Consider the following 17,064-nt stretch of genomic DNA (forward strand, 5'->3'; position numbering starts at 1 on the left):
AGGGAAGATGACAGTTTGGTTTTAGTTAATGTGCACAGAAATATGTGTGCCCAGGAGCCCCCAAAATGGCCAGAGGAGAAGTGCTTTCAAAGGCAAGCTGCAGGGCTCCTTGGTTTGGTCACATTCCTCATTCTGGGACTCTGCGGGTTTGTCTTGGGAATCTCGAGGCTCTCCCAAGGTTCCTTTCTATGTTTACATCATTTAGCAGGGAAGGATTGTTAATGACTAATCTGTGTCCATGAGGCACAGAGCCAAGGAAGAGATGCTGCTGCTAGCCCGGAAGGCCGCCTGTGATCATGCACAGCACACTAGAACTCTCTCCTCCTCTTCACCTCATTGTCTCCCTGACTTATCCTAATGCGAAATTGGATTCTGAGCATTTGTAGCAAAATTGCTGGAATCTGGAGAGGAAGACTCGATTCAGAATCCTCCCAGGGCCTTGAAAGTCCATCTCTGACCCAAAACAATCCAAGTAAGTACCTAATTCCTTTGGGAGTGGGGTGTCTATCTCATGGCAACAGAGAAAAAATAGTCACTTAAAAGTTTCTCTTTGACATCAGTAATTTATGTCAATAAATGAATTCTAAGTTAGTAGAGTTTGATATAAAGTCCTGAAAATTAAAAAAAGAAAGAAACTCAAAAATCAAAAGAAACAGAAGTAGAAGTTAATGAGTCTTAGCAGTTGCTTACCTATTGAAAACTTATTTAGAAATATTCTTTTAACATTGTGGTCACCTGAGTAAATCACTGGAGACAGTAAATTTCAGAAATGTTTCTGTTCTGATTCCATAAACAATTTGACCTGTATAGCGTGCTATATTTTGGTGATTTATCAAATCTTGAAGTGAGTTTGGGAATATTGCTAATGTCAGATGACTTGGGAACTAGGAATAGGACATTTAACCTATGCTTAATTGAAATGAAATTTTTCCCTAAAAGAAGAGTAGGTGGAAAAATTCTTCTTTCTTGACTTCAGTTGCAAATTCTTCTATTGCTTTGCACTTCAAATATTAATATCAAATGGAAATATTTTTAAAAGACAGAAATGTGAGTATAAGGAAGAACTTTAGTGATGAAATTGTCCAAGGACTAAATCTATAGATAAGATATCTCGTTGTCTCCTTACTGAAAAAGTGAATGGGGCAACTGTGGAGCCTCACTTACTTCTTTTAATTGGGTTTTTATTTAGAAGGGAGGGGCAGGAGGGAATGACAAGTGACTCACCTTGAATTCTTCCTCTAAGAAACACCTGAGCTTTGAGCTTTAAAGAAATCTGATGCTGTTTCTAGTGCTGTTTTAGAACCACTTCAGGAGTATTGACAAGAGGGGTAGGGACCCTTAAAATAATATTAGTGATAAATAAGAAGGCAGGAAGAAACTTTTGGAGGTGATGGATAGGTTTATGGTATAGATTGTGATGATGATTTAATGAGTGTATACCTATCCCCAGACTCATCAAAGTGTATACATGGAATATGTAAAGCTTTTATATGTCAGTCACACCTCAATAAAGTGGTTTATATGTATATAATTTTTTTTTCTGTTCCTAAAAAAAGGAAGGGAGAAGGGAGGGAAAGATGTACATGGAGCTACCATTTTGTTTCTAGTTGTGATTTTATAAAATGATAGATGCTTTTATCTTTGTGTTACCTTCCTACCCCCAGTCCTCCAAATTATGGATCTGTGCCATTTGTACCATGGACTTTTCTGTTTTCTGAGGATGTTGCAACAAACACTGATGCAATTCCTGGTTAACTGATGAAGTACTGGCCAGGGACAAAGCTGTCTTGACCCTTCCTCAAGATTTGCAGCAATTTCCCACCATGTACCTCTGCCCTCTCCCCGCAGCTGGAGAGGCAAAGCCATGGAATCCTTGTCCTTCCTCTCGTTTCCACCTCTCCAAGATTCGGCCAGTTGCAATGGAATATCCAATGGTTGTGAGGCCCTTGTACTCTGTAAGGAAAAGAAAAGAAATGTGTGTATGCATGAGTGTGTGATGGAGCTAACTTTTCTTCAGTGCCTACTAACATGTCCTAGCCTTTACTTCACCTGCCTGTTTCCTTCTTACAACAACTCTGTATGGGAGTTTTTCTTTCTTTATTTATTTTTTTAATTTATTTATTTTTTGAGACAAAGTCTCGCTCTGTCTCCCAGGCTGGAGTGCAGTGGTGTGATTTCGGCTCACTGCAACCTCTGCCTCTTGGGTTCAAGCGATTCTCCTGCCTCAGCCTCCTGAGTAGCTGGCACTACAGGTGCGCGCCTCCATGCTGCTAATTTTTGTATTTTTAGTAGAGACGGGGTTTCACTATGTTAGCCGGGTTGCTCTCGGACTCCTGACCTCAGGTGATCCGCCCGCCTCGGCTTCCCAGAGTGCTAGGATTACAGGCTTGAGCCACTGCACCCAGCCAGGAATTTTTCTTATACTCATTTTACAGATGAGAAAACAGACTCAAAAAGGACAAGTAACCATTGCACAGGCAGATGGTTAGGAAGTCGCAGGACCTAAATTTGAGGGTGAGTCTTTGTGACTCCAAAGCCTCTTCCTGGCTACTCCGATATTGGTGGAGGCTGGGAAAACTTGAAATGGGGAATGATGGGGGAGCGGGGGGATCCTAGCCATTAAGCATTCCAGCCTGACAGGGGTGATTTGTTAAACCCAGGAACAAGTTTGACGTTTCCTGAAACCTCCTGCATAGGGCGTTTTTGAGTGATTGCACCATCAGTAGGGAAACTGAAAAGTTTCGAACACTATTTGTTTTCACCCAGAGACCAGTCTAGGATAGCTTGTTGGACATTTCATTTATCAGCATTTTAATTAAAGACCACAATGAACTCTCCATGCTGCTGTGATTAGGGACATCTTAGAGGAGCTCAGAACTGCTGTGGCTCACAGTCTCTGGATTATGAGTGCCATGAGAATGCATATGATGATGTGACAGATTTTCACATTGTCATTAGGTGGGTGCATAAAGGACAGAAAAGGTTCTTTTCTTCATAGAAAGAGATTTCCCTTCTCTTTGCTCTCAGTCTCATTTTTATCTTAATCTGTAGCAACATAGATTATAAAGGGAAATTTAAAAATATAGGAACAAGCCAGACACAGTGATGAGTGCCTGCGATCCCAGCAGCTCGGGTGGCTGAGGTGGAAGGATTGCTTGAGCTCAGGAGTTCAAGGCTGCAGTGAGCTATGATCATGCCACTGTACTCTAGCCTGGGTAACATAGTGAGACATCACCTCAAATTTTTTTTAAAATAAGAAGTAGGAAAACTTTTCCTCCCATGTATTTTTTATTGTCACAGTCGTTCCTACCAGTGACGATGTAGCTAACAGGCATCACTATACGAGTGTCCTTAGTCACCAAGCTGTATAAGGAGGCAAAAATCATTATTACTTACAAATATCCATCCTTTTCTCTTTTCTCTCCCTTCTCTCACCCTGCTCTGGAATCCCCTAACCCCTTTGCTCTTCACAGTGAATTATTTTCTCCCTCAGTTTGCCCATTTCCAATTTTGGCCATAAAGGAACATCTACTATTCCTACTCTATCTGCTTTGTAAATTTGTGATAAAATGACACTAATATAATGCAACTTGATTGCAAAGTAAAATTGCAAATATTGCACAGGAAAAAAATAAGATTGGTTATTTGTTAGGATTAAGAAATATAACAGGGTTGTGGTGATTAAAATAAATATGTATAAATATAAAATAAATTTTTATTAATTTTCATTTTTTTAAGATAAAATCCTAACAAAACTTTGAGATTTTGCTTCCCATTTTAAAGAGATTTAGATGGCCTTTTCCAGGTCTCAATGAACCTGAGATAATCTGGGTCTCTTACACTTTAATTAATGTTATGAATGTAAAGAAAAGGAGAAATGGTATGGCTTTGCATTTTCAAAGTCCTGTAGATATATTTAACACAGTTATCTGGAAAACATGGTAAATAATATAGCTGTGCATGGAGAAGACAGTCCTGCTGTGGGATGTTGCTGATTACAGAAAATAAGAACACTGCTCTGGGCTGAGACTGTTCCTAAGCAGAGAGCTATTTGCTGCCATGTCCTCAAGAGCTATGGAAGCTGCCAGTGTAGATGACGAGTTGATACCAGCCTGGGGCTTAAGGAGCAAAAGCTGGTTGCCATCCAGAATTTGCAGGGCAGAGACGGGACAAAAAAATGTCATTCCAAAGTGGTCATGTAAAAGATTCTTGTTCTCCTGGAGTCCCGACTGAATGTGAGGCTATAATTGGGCTTCAGGGGGGCCAGGGTCACTTGAGACTACATTTAAAAATCTATGCATTTTACAGAGAATTTTCAGGGCAGTGAAATCATTCTATATGATATTACCAATGGTGGGCACATGTTATTATACACTTGTCAAAACCCATAGAATACACAACACCAAGACTGAGCCCTAATGTAAACTATAGTCTTTCGCTGATAAAGATGTGTCAGTGTAGGTTCATCGCTTGTAAAAAAAAAAAAAAAAAAAAGTGCCACTCTGGTGCTAGTTGTTGAAAGTAGAGGAGGCTGCGCATGTGTGGGGGGTTGGGGGGAAGAGGTATATGGAGGCTGTCCGTACATTTTGTTCAATTTTATAGTGAACATAAAACTTCTCTTAAACATGTATTAATTTAGAAAAATCTCTGTAGTTTGTATATGTCTTTCCTAGAGAGAGGTTTATAATTTTCACTGAAGCTCAAAAATGCTGTACAGTCCTAAAATTGTTTTAAGAAAATGAAGCAAACCCTTCTCTTCTAGAGAATCTAAATATATCTGCTTATAGCACCTGATTATATAATTGGCAAAATTCAGGACAGGAAATGATGCCCTAGGAGACTGACATATCTTAATGTAGTCACTGTGTTAAAAGTTACAACATTATAACTAAGTCTAAAATATTTTTTGACCTTCCCCTAGCCCCATTCTCCTCTACTTCACTGTTTCAATGCTAATACAAATCAAAACACTTTAATCTTGTTTAACCACTTCCTAATATTTGATACTATAGAGCACAGTTCATTTAGTCATTCGACTGTTGATGGTTTTTTAGGTGGCTGGTTCCCTTTCTGCATTAGAGACAATGTTACAATGAACATCCTGGTGCACACTGGCAAATATTTCTCTAGGAAAGATAGCTAGGAATTAAAATTGCACTTTATTTTAACATACACTGCTAAAGAGCCCTCCAAAAAGACTAAAATCTATGCCCCCACTAGCAATATGTGAGAATACATATTTTCATACACTTCGAATATTATCAAAGTTAAAAATTTTTGATAATCTGATAGGTGAGAATGGTATTTAGTTAGAGTAATTTCCATTTTTCTAATTATTATTAGTTTCAGATATTTTCTGTGTTCACTGGCCACTTGTGTTTCCACTTTGGTGAACTTCCTTTTCGTATCCTTTGCCAGTTTCTCTCTTGGATTGTTTATCCTTTCTGTTTTTATTTACAGGAATCATTTATATATTGTTTGTACTAATATTTTTGGTGTTATTTATGTTGTAAATATTTTCATCCATTTTCATATATTTAGCTTTGTTTATAATGCCTTAATCTCTGTCTTACACTTCAATGTTCTCAAATGTATTCTTTTCCTATTTACTTCTTATTTAATAAAGTCCTCAATCCCCAAATCCATAAAGATCATAAATATATTTTCTCCCAATAATTTTATAATTTTCAAAGTCTTTAATCCATCTGAGATGTATTTTTCCAAGAATGATGCATAAGGATATCTTTATTTTTACCCTCAAAGCATAGGCAATTTTCTTGCCACGATTTCTTGAATAGGTCATCCATCTTCCACTGATTTGAGCTGAGTCCACTAGCTACAGCATAGACAACATTTTAGGGTTGCTCAGAACACAGCATGCTATTTTCCCTTCCTATAGCCATCCCTGTCGTGTGCCGTTTTCCTAGCCTAATGCCTGTTCCTTCAAGATTAAGTTCAGGAATCAACCCTCCACGCTCAGAAATATTTCCTTCATTCTCCTCGCTATACCCTTGTTTAAAACTCATCAATTACTTCCATTTAGAAGAACATCCAAACTTCTTACCATAGCCCACAGGCCATACAAGAGCTGCCTACTCTCAGACCTCATCTCCTATAGCCCCTCCTTGGCTCACTCATTTCCAGCCTCGCTGGGCTGGTGTTGTTCTTCCAACACTCCAAGCCCAGGCCCTTAGCTTTTGCTGATCACTCTGCCTGAACTTATTTTCCCTTTGCGTGACTTACTCATTCTTGTCCTTCACATCTCAGTTCGAATGTCCACTTTTCAGAGAGCTCTTCTCTGACTCCCCTCTCCAAAATAGTGTTCGACTACAACACTGTATCCTTCTCTTTTACTTCCTTATTATCCTCATTAGAAATCCTATTATTTGTTGACTTGTGTATTATTCACTTATCCCTCTAGAATGTAAGCCCTCTGTCTTACCTACCACTGTATTTCTAAAACCTAGACTGAAACTTGGTATACTGTAGAGAATTAATGAATATTGGATGAATGAATGTCCCTGCTTGGGCTCCTGATGGCACCTGTGGTTAGCTCTGTTGTAGCAATCCTCACACTACTATAATTGGGTTTTTCTTGCCTGACTTTTCTACTAAGCTTTCTGAAAAGTCATTATTTTTTACTATGTCCAGTGCCTGTCAATAAATGGACACTGACTAAATAAATGAGTGAATGAATGGGAAATTGATGTTGAAATGCCATTTTTAAAGAGTAAGTACCTTACCACACATAGCTAAAGAGACCAACAGGCACATCCACCATACTAGTGGGAAATCTTAGATCTATGAGTTTATTAGAAACACTTCTATCTTCCAAGTTACCACAGGAGACAGTTTTACTGATGGTTTCATGATTATAAAAGGACCGCCACCTTCCCACCTCCTATGGGAATTTTCTTACTGCTCTTCCAGTTTCCACTAATGCGTCTCCTCGCTGCCCTTCTAGCCTCAGATCATCCCCCAATCCCAAAGCCCAGGCTATATATGTTAGGGGTTTTCTTAGACAGCATCTCACTTCTAGGTACTGATTTCTCTACCAGTTATTTATTTCTTTGTAACAACCATCCCAAAGCTTAGTGGCATAAAACAGGAATGATCCATTAATTCTCATAGTTCTGTGGGGCAGCTGAGCAGCTTCTCTGCTGGTTATACCTGGGTTCACTCATGTTGCTCGTTCAGATGTGAGATCAACTGGAATGAAAGAACCGAGATGGCCTCACTCATGTCTGGGGTCTTGATGTGGCTGTCAGCTGCGACAGTTGGAAGAGCTGAACTTCTTTCTCCATGAGATTTTTAAATCTGGGATATCTGCAAACAGTATGGCAATCTCAGAGCAGCATTCTTAGATGTGAAAAACAGAAGCTGCAAGGTTTCTTAAGGCCTGGCTTGGAAGTCCCACAACCTCACTTCTACCACATTCTGTTGGTCAAGGAAGTTATTAGACCAGTTCAGGTCCAAGGACTAGGGAAACAGACTTCGTGCATTGATGAGAAGAGTGGCAAACTCACATTGTAAGAGTGTGTGGAAAGGAAGCAGTTGTGGTGGCCATCTTTGCAAACAATTTACATGAGTAAGAGGCACAATGTTTCAGAAGATCCAATGAAGTATTTGAAAAAGATGACAAGTTAGTCACGGAGAAAGCATTAAACAAATAGCTTCTTGACCATTTTGACTAATGTACATACATGAAAAAAGAAAAAACAAACTTTCCTGATTATGAAGAGCCAACATTTAGAAGACAACCACCACAACAAAACTATTCCTGGTAGTTCTAATGGAAGAGAAATTAACAACGGGAAATTTGGGAGATTAATTAAAACTATTCCGGCCCAGCATGGTGGCTCACTCCTGTAATCCCAGCACTTTTGGGAGGCTGAGGTGGGCAGATTGCTTGAGCTCAGGAGTTCTAGACCAGCCTGGGCAACATGGTGAAATCCTGTCTCTACAAAAAATAAAAAAAATTAGCTGAGGCCAGGCACGGTGGCTCACGCCTATAATCCCAGCACCCGTCTCCACTAAAAATACAAAAAAATTAGCTGGGCATGGTTGAGGGCACCTGTAGTCCCAGCTACTCGGGAGGCTGAGGCAGGAGAATGGTGTGAACCCGGAGACGGAACCCGGGTTGCAGTGAGCCGAGATCACGCCACTGCACTCCAGCCTGGGCGACAGAGTGAGACTCCGTCTCAGGGAACAAAAAAAAAAAAAAAAAATTAGTTGGGCCGGTGGTGCATGCCTGTAGTCCCAGCTACTCGGGAGGTCGAGGCTGCAGTGAGCCAAGATGGCACCACTGCACTCCAGCCCAGGTGAAAGAGAGAGACCCTGTCTCAAAACAAACAAACAAAGAAAAAACAACAAAAACCCTGAAACAAAACAAAACAGTTCCTGGGGTGGTCGACTCATGTATAAAATAGTTCCCATGGGGAGACTGAAAAGCCTATTGCCTAAGAGATTTCCAGTAAAAATGGTTACCGTTCACTAATTAGTCTACATTGTGGAGAAGCAGACTTAGTTGTTAGGTTTTTTTATGTGACAAAAAAAAAAAAAATCCTTCTTCGGCTCTTGTGTGTGTTGTGTTGTATGCCTCTATTCACTAATTTCTGTCCTACGGCCCAAACAAGACTGATTCTAAAGGTGGTTATCTAGTAGGGTATATTATTCATTCACTTATTTATGTATTAGTTACTTTATTTATTCATGCAACCATTTGTTCGTTTACTCAATTAACAAGAATTTATTGTGCATCTAAGATGTACCTGGTTGGCATTGTGCTAGGCATTGGAGATCCAATGTAATCTCTCCCAGAGCTGCTGGTTTAATGGGAGAAACAGAAAACCAAATCCACAAAAACAAAGGTTGAATTACCGTCGTGACACCACTACAAAGAAGAAGTACCCAGGGTTATGAAAGTCTCCTGGAGTTTGTGCTAGTCAAGGAGTTGAGAAGCAGGGCTAGACCTAGAGCTAGGCAAGTGAGGCACTGAGGGTGCAAAATTTAAGAAGACATTCACTTCTGGTTTCCTGGTCCTAGAGGCCTCAACTCCAGGTGCTTCTTCTACATCTAGTTGGAAATAAAGGTCAGCTGTTGTTTAGGCACCATTGTGTAAGCTCCAGAGAGCAGAGAAGCTTCGAAAGCTGTGGATATCTGGTTGATGCAGGTACTTTTATTTATTTATTTATTTGTTTGTTTGTTTGTGACATAGTCTCACTCTGTCACCAGGCTGGAGTGCAGTGGCACAATCTTGGCCCACTGCAACCTCCGCCTCCCGGGTTCAAGCGATTCTCCTGCCTCAGCCTCCCAAGTAGATGGGACTACAGGCGTGTGCCACCATGCCCGGCTAATTTTTGTATTTTTAGTAGAGATGGGGTTTCACCATGTTGGCCACAATGGTCTTGATCTCTTGACCTCGTGATCTGCCTGCCTGGACCTCCCAAAGTGCTGGGATTACAGGCATGAGCCACCGCGCCCGGTAGATGCAGGTATTTTTGATGTATAGACCTGAAGGAAGTATGCCTTTCAATGGAGGTTTTAGAAACAGCAAAAGAAGTTTGAGAAGAAACAAAATAATACTGTGGTTAAACCCTGTTCCAACTTACCTGATTGATTTGTGCATGTGAACAGCTAATGCTGAGTGCCTTAGCAGAAGTGACTTTACAGAACTGCCCAGTGACCTTCACTAAGGATTGCGGGTGGCTGGTGGTAGTCTCGGTGGGAGAGCTGCATGACAGCATGGATTGAGAGTTAGACACAGGTTACATCCCCACTCTGCTTCTTACTAGTTACATGACCTGGGAAAGATTGCTTAGTCTCTCTGAACCTCAGTTTTCTCATCTGTAAAGTGTTTATATTAGCCCTTGCTTAGCTTATGATGGATTAAATCAGATAACATCACATGGAACCTGCTTACTCATTAAAGTTATTTTAAGTTTAATTTTAAAAATTTAATCAAAATGTTAATTTAAATATTAAATGTTATTTTAATCTATCACCAAAAAATCTATGTAGTGGTTACTAAGATAGTAATAAAAATTGTTTGGTCCTTATAGAACACTGTTTTCAGAATGATGTGGTCCAATGGCCGTATTGGCTCACAGCCATCCTTGTTGGCCATACATTGCGCTTGACGTGTCTCTGGATTTTTGGAAGTATCTATTTAATGTAAATCTGTATTTCTGTCCTGAAAAGAACTTCAGTTTGAGTGCTGCTTGAAGACCAAATGCTTGGAAAAATAAAATATTTTTTCTTTTCCTAGAGCTCTTTTCTCTTTTTCCTTAAGAACATATTTCCAGGCCAGGTGTGGTGGCTTATGCCTGTAATCCCAGCACTTCGAGAGGTCAAGGAGGACAGATCACTCGAGGTCAGGAGTTCAAGACCAGTCTGGCCAACATGGTGAAACCCTGTCTCTACTAAAAATACAAAAATTAGCTGGATGTGGTAGCGCATGCCTGTAATACCAGCTACTTGGGAGGCTGAGGCAGGAGAATCGATTGAACCCAGGAGATGAAGACTGCAGTGAGCTGAAGTTGCATCACTGCACTCCAGCCTGGGTGACAGAGCAAGACTCTGTCTCAAAAAAAAAAAAGTATTTCCACCCTTTGGGCAGAATCTAAGACTTCCTCTGAGCATAAAAAGATGATGGTTAGAAAACCTTCATGTTTTTTCCTACCCTTTAAAAATGGATTACATAGATATCCAACAAAGTGTACACTTTGCTATCAACAACTGAGTTCATCTGAGACAATGTCACCATGAATGATGGCTTGATGTGTAGAGTTCATAGTGAACTAATGCATGTAATCGGTTTTTATCTTCATCCTCCAAAAACTAAGATTCCTCTATCGTCAGAGTCAAAGTTATTTAATTGCAGCAGTGTCTTTCCAAGGTCTCCGATTGCAAGTGGTTTATGCTAAATCAGAGGAGCTCCATACACCATGAACTTCCCGTGACACACAGTATCTAAATAAGTAAATATTGATAACCAGAAAGTGGGAGTCCAAGCTACCAGTAACTATGTGTCTTATCACAATAAAAACAAACAGTGCATACCATTTCTAAAATAATTCCTGAGTCCTTAAAGGATGACTTAGGTTACAGCATTTTAGAAATAAACATTTTGTCCCTGCTTTCACCAATACCCAAGGCTTAAACTTTGCATCATCGGGCTGCTGCTTCTCCTTCCTCCTCCTTTTTGTATGGCGTACACAAGTTCCTTCCTTCCCACCTGTACTGACACCACACAAGTTCCTTCCTTCCCACCTGTACTGACACCACACAGGTTCCTTCCTTCCCACCTCTACTGACGCCACACAGGTTCCTTCCTTCCCACCTCTACTGAGGCCACACAAGTTCCTTCCTTCCCACCTCTACTGACGCCACGCTGCTGTGCCCTCTGGTCATAACACAACAACTTATTGAATGTTTCTCCTTCTTTTACTGCTTCCCCTCCCCAGCCCACCTTCTCACTAGAGTAATCGTAACTACTGATTTCATTGTGCCACTCAAAATTTCCAGTAGCTCCCCACTGACCACAGTTAGGCTCCCCAAGCATTTTATGGGAAGGAATTACTTTTTCCTCGAAGCTTTAAGAATGGTGTGTAGCAAGGGCAAGAATGTGTGAGAAAGAGAGAAGCCCCGTATGAACTTATGTATTTTTACATAGGAAGCTTTCCATATATAATTTCATTCGATCTTTTCATTGTGAAATATTTTCAACATGCAACAAAATAGAGTAATATAATCAAATTCCTTGTATTTACTGCTCAACTTAGAAGCAGAGTATTACAGATATTATAGATACTCCCCATGTACCTGCCCACTCACATTCTGCAGTTCCATTCCAAATATGAGGCTCATTACTTTCATTCACGTCTTTACAGTTAAGGCAAGGATCACAAGCGTTTTCTACAAAGGATAGACTGAATATCTTAGACTTTGCAGACCATATGGACTGTATTGTAATCACAGTAGTTAACTCTGTCACTGTAGCTTAGAAAGGAGCCATAGACAACAAGTAAACAAAAGGGCAAATCTGGTCTTTGGCAGGCTGGGTTGGGTCTGAGAGTCATAGTTTGCTGACCCCTGCAGTAGAGTAACAGTAGTAATATGTAGCAGTGTTTTGCATATCTTTACATCAAACTGTATGTATTATTCTGCAACCTGATTCTTTTGCTCAATATGATGCTTTCCCATTTATTCATATGAATACATCTAGTTCTAGTTCATTTTATTTTAGTTTAGTTTTTAATGTTTTTGAGATGGAGTTTTGCTCTGTTGCCCAGGCTGGAGTGCAGTGGCGCGATCTTGGCTCACTGAAATCTCCGCTTCCTGGGTTCAAGCGATTCACCTGCCTCAGCCTCCCAAGTAGCTGGGATTACAGGCATGTGTCACCACCCCCGGCTAATATTTTGTATTTGTAGTAGAGATGGGATTTCAGCATGTTGACCAGGCTGATCTCAAAACTCCTGACCTCAGGTGATCCACCCACCTCGACCTCCCAAAGTGTTGGGATTACAGGCGTGAGCCACTATGCCCAGCTGCTAGTTAATTTTATAGTCATTTATTTTAGTTCAGATTATAATTATTTTAATTGCTGTCTAGTATTCAACTGTGAATGTGTAATTTATTTATTGTATCCATTCTCTTTTTGATGGACATTATGCTGTTTCCAATTTCTTACCATTGGAAACAATGTGGTGAACTTTTTTATGCATGTCACTGTATACATATATTTGAAAACCTATGAAAGGTTCACTTTTTAATCTTTACAGCAACCCTATTATTTCAATTTAACCCCCCAATCAGGGGAGCCTCTCGGTGGTAGTGTCGGGAGGAGGTGCTGAGTGAGCAGTTCCAGGTCACGTGTGAAGCTATGGAAGGTCAGAACTGGCACTCCACCCTTAATCTTCTCATGTCTCATCCCCAGTGATATTTATACTAGACCAAAGCTATTATTTCTGCATACGTAAAACATGGCTAGCCATGCAAAGAGAATACAAAATAAATATAAGCAATGCTTCCTCTCTTCTAGAAGTTTACAATCTGGTGATATAGTAAAGACAAAAGAGATGAAGTCAAAGCATTAATTACTGTACGAGGAGGAGGGAGAGAAAAACGACAAGGAAGTATCCATCAACAAACTGGGACATACAGGGGAAAAACTGATAAGACTGAGAGGTATAAGAGCACATTTGAGCAAATGGAGACATGCTGTGCCCTTGAAAGGCAAAATTAAATATCAGAAATGAGCAGATTTTCTCCCTAAATATCTACATTTGGCACCATCTCAAACTCCCAAAGAAACTTTCCTTTTTAAGAGTGTGATACAAGATGTGATAATTTTATCATAGAAAACAAGCGGGAGTATCTCAGGAAATGTTGAAAGAGAATGATCAATAATAGGAAGGGATGATATTGATACAAGAAGTAACTGCACGATCAATGGAAAACTAAAGTCTTAATCAAAGGAGCATTATAAACCAATGGGTAAGGGAAAATGTACTCAAGAAGCAATTCTGAAAAAAAAATTCCACCTTGTACCATAAACTAAAAATAAGCAGCAATAAAAGTAACCTTTAAAAAATCTGATATATTTAACTACATACAATGCAAAACTTTTTAGATAAAGGTAATTTAAAGGCATGTAGTAAATATAATAGAATGCTAATACACTCAACATACAAAGAACTCTGCCAAGTCAATAAAAAAAAGAACACTTCAATAGAAAAATGGCAAAGGAAGTAAACTCAAAATGGAAACTGTCACAGATAGCCAATATAGATGTAAAGACATGTTTTTCAAACTTACTGCTAATCAGAGAAATGTAATTTAATGCAACAAGATAGAATTTGTCACCTAATAAATTAGAAAAAATTGTTCAAAGTGAGAGTGGGTGATGCTCATAAAGGTATGACGAGAAAGGCACTCTTATTTACTGCTGGTGGGAGTGTAAATGGAAAAAAAATGATAGAATACAACTTGACATTTTTTATGCTTTGCTGTATTGCCTCAATTTTCTGCAATGACCCTTTTATTTTAAAAATACTTTAGCTTAAAAAATAAATTTTAATAACTTTTCAGGAAAGCAGTGCATGAAGGAATTCTTAAAGTTGGGGTTTTATTAACAAACTATTAATTGAGACTGATTAAGCTAATAGAAGGGGCAGCTGGCTAATCCATCCTGCATCCACCCTATCCCTCTTCTAGGACAGGGGTGGGGAGTGGGGGAGTCAGGAGGAAGGTAGGGAAGTGAGCATGTTCAAATCAAATCTTTTTCTTTACCCGCTGATTTTTTTTTTTTTTTTTTTTTGAGACAGAGTCTTGCTCTATTGCCCAGGCTAGAGTGCAATGGCGTGATCTCGGGTCACTGCAACCTCTGCCTCCCAGGTTCAAGTGATTCTCCTGCCTCAGCTTCCTGAGTAGCTGGGATTACAGCAACCTGCCACCACACCCAGCTAATTTTTGTATTTTTAGAAAAGACGGGGCTTCACCATGTTGACCAGGCTGGTCTCAAACTCCTGACCTCAAGTGATCCATCTGTCTCAGCCTCCCAAAGTGTTGGGATTACAGGTGTGAACCACCACGTCTGGTCTTTCGCTGCATTTCTAAGGAGATTTGCTTCCTCTACTTCATGTGTTCTGCCAACTGTTGACCATGGCTATCACCTGACAGTGTTGTTTTCCTTTCTTTCTTTTCTTTTTGAGATAGAATCTCACTCTGTTGCCCAGGTTGGAATGCAGTAGTGCAATCTCGGGTCACTGCAACCTCTGCCTCCCAAGTTCAAGTGATTCTCCTGCCTCAGCCTCTTGAGTAGCTGGGATTACAGGCCTGCGCCACCATGGCTGGTTAATTTTTGTATTTTTATTATTCTTATGTTGGCCAGGTTGGTCTGGAACTCCCAACCTCAAGTAATCCACCCACCTCAGCCTCCCAAAGTGCTGGGATTGCAAGCGTGAGCCACTGCACCCGGCCATAATGTTGTTTTCCTTTCTGATCTGGTGTTCTCTCCTCTGCAATAGACTGCTTTCTCTACTTGTGCCTTTTGGCCTGGAGAATGAGCTGCCTCATTTGTAGAGACAGTGTAATGGACAAGGCGTAATTTTGATTAAATGGGTACTCATAATAGCTAGTCATAAAGTAAATCCTGAAAACTTAAAAAATGTTTAAAATCTTAAAGTCACTAGAAATGAAAAAAATTCAAGTTTATATACATATTTTAGTGGCAGAAAATATGATAAAATGTCCAATAACAGACTCTCACTGTAGACGTATGCTACCTTAGGATAAAATTCTGTCGTGAAGTGAATGGAATGAAATATAAACTTGAGGAAGAACAGAAATGATTAAAAAGTTTCCAGCTGTTAAAGAATAACTTCATCTATTTCTTAAAAGGATAAGGGAGGGTATAAAGTTGCTGTGATATTGAGATTTAATTGAATTATTTAAAAGTAATGCAACAACATGTAAAAATGTCAATTTTTATAATATGTCAGAAATTATATTTCTTGCAACTATTTTATTTTTTAGTGAAAGACATTAGATGTCAACCCAAAAAGTGTGTTGAAGGAGCATATTGTTTTTCAAGGGTCTTTTAAAGGTTAAATGAGCTTATTCTCAACCTGTAACATGACTCCTTTTATGGAAGGGAGGATTTGAAGGAAAAAAGAAAGACTTCAAGCTAAAGTCAAGGGTCTCCTGGGAGTTCTTCTATTGCAGTTCCTTCCCCGACATGAAAGTGAAGAGTATTAGAGAAAGAAGGGCACCGAAGTAACCGTAATTAGACAAATAACGTATATGGAAGCTCTTGGCAAATAGGCTAAAGCTGCTAATCTCAGTAAGAAGCTGTTAAGAGGTAAAGAAAATCTGACTATTATGAGATATATTTAATTAAGTGGGTTTACATCCCCAAGGTACTCTTTACATTTATTAATAGTTTACCTCTAATACTACTTTGATTGTTTGAATCCCTTCTGTTATTTGTTTAAGACAGGGATTAACATACTTTTTCTGTAAAAGGCTAGATAGTAAATATTTGTGGGTTTCTGAACTGTGCAGTCTTATGTTGCAACTACTGTACTCAACTCTGCTACTGTAGGGAGAAAAGAGCCATAGATATTCCATAAACAAGTGAGTGTGGCTGTGTACCATTAAACTATTTATAGGCACTGAATACGAATTTCATATAATTTCCATGTGTCACGAAATATTCTTCTTTCAGTTTTTTTTAACCATCTGAAAATGTAAAACCATTCTAAGCTCTCAGGCCACACAAAAACAGGCAGCCAACCGGCTTTAGCCTGCAGGCAATAGTTTACGAACTCTGGTTTTCAATACAGTATTTAAAGGCTCTTTTATACTGAAGAGTGAGAATATTCTGGAAGGATACACAAGGAACTAGCCATTGTAACAGTATTTGGGTAAGGGAAATGGGTGTCTGAACTGGGAAGACTTTTTTCAGTATACTATTTGAATTGTTTACCATGGGCTTGTGTTACCATTTCAAAAATTAGAGTTTTTTTTTTAAAGCCCATTCAGGAATTGTAAACCCAATGAATCTGACCTGAGTGGACCCTGCTATCTGGATTCTAGAGAGTTCTGCTGTTAGCTAATCAGGGGCATTCATATGGTGGGTCTCCAATCAGGGATAATAACTTAAATGATGCAGAATTAGAGGAATTGGACTTTTCATTTGGAGAGCAAGTGATAAATTATGTCCTAAGCTTTTTTGCCAATAGGGCTTATACCATTTCTCCAGGAAGAGCAAGTCAAATGTCATAGAATTTGGCAGAACTAAGCAAGAAAAACAATAAATGCAGGTAATTTAATAGAGCCAACATTTCTTGAGGGCTGACTGTATGCCAGGCACTTGATTTGAAGGTGCCAAGTTTATATATGAATGTATTGAAGAAAATATATCACAGGAATCCAAAATGAAGATGAGTGTGCCTGGAAAATATTAAAAAGCTGTAATGTGTGGTGGAAGTACGGGGGAGCTTGCTGAACATGGCTCAAGGTTAAAAAAGACAGAGACAAGGAGAGCACAGAGGGAAACCT

General features: G+C 39.5%; 1 protein-coding gene across 7 annotated transcripts in view; it reads left to right on the forward strand.

Moving 5' to 3' along the window:
- The first annotated feature begins 267 nt into the window (after positions 1–267).
- NR1H4 (nuclear receptor subfamily 1 group H member 4) overlaps positions 268–17,064 on the forward strand; it is an 84,940-nt gene continuing 68,143 nt past the window's right edge. For all 7 annotated transcript variants that reach the window (XR_012420529.1, XR_012420532.1, XR_012420533.1 and 4 more), the window contains exon 1: positions 268–472. The gene's annotated coding sequence lies outside the window, so the exon portion shown is untranslated. The remainder of the gene's footprint in view (positions 473–17,064) is intronic.

The sequence above is a fragment of the Macaca fascicularis genome, chromosome 11, assembly GCF_037993035.2.
Source record: "Macaca fascicularis isolate 582-1 chromosome 11, T2T-MFA8v1.1".
NCBI classification, from domain to species: Eukaryota; Metazoa; Chordata; class Mammalia; order Primates; family Cercopithecidae; genus Macaca; species Macaca fascicularis.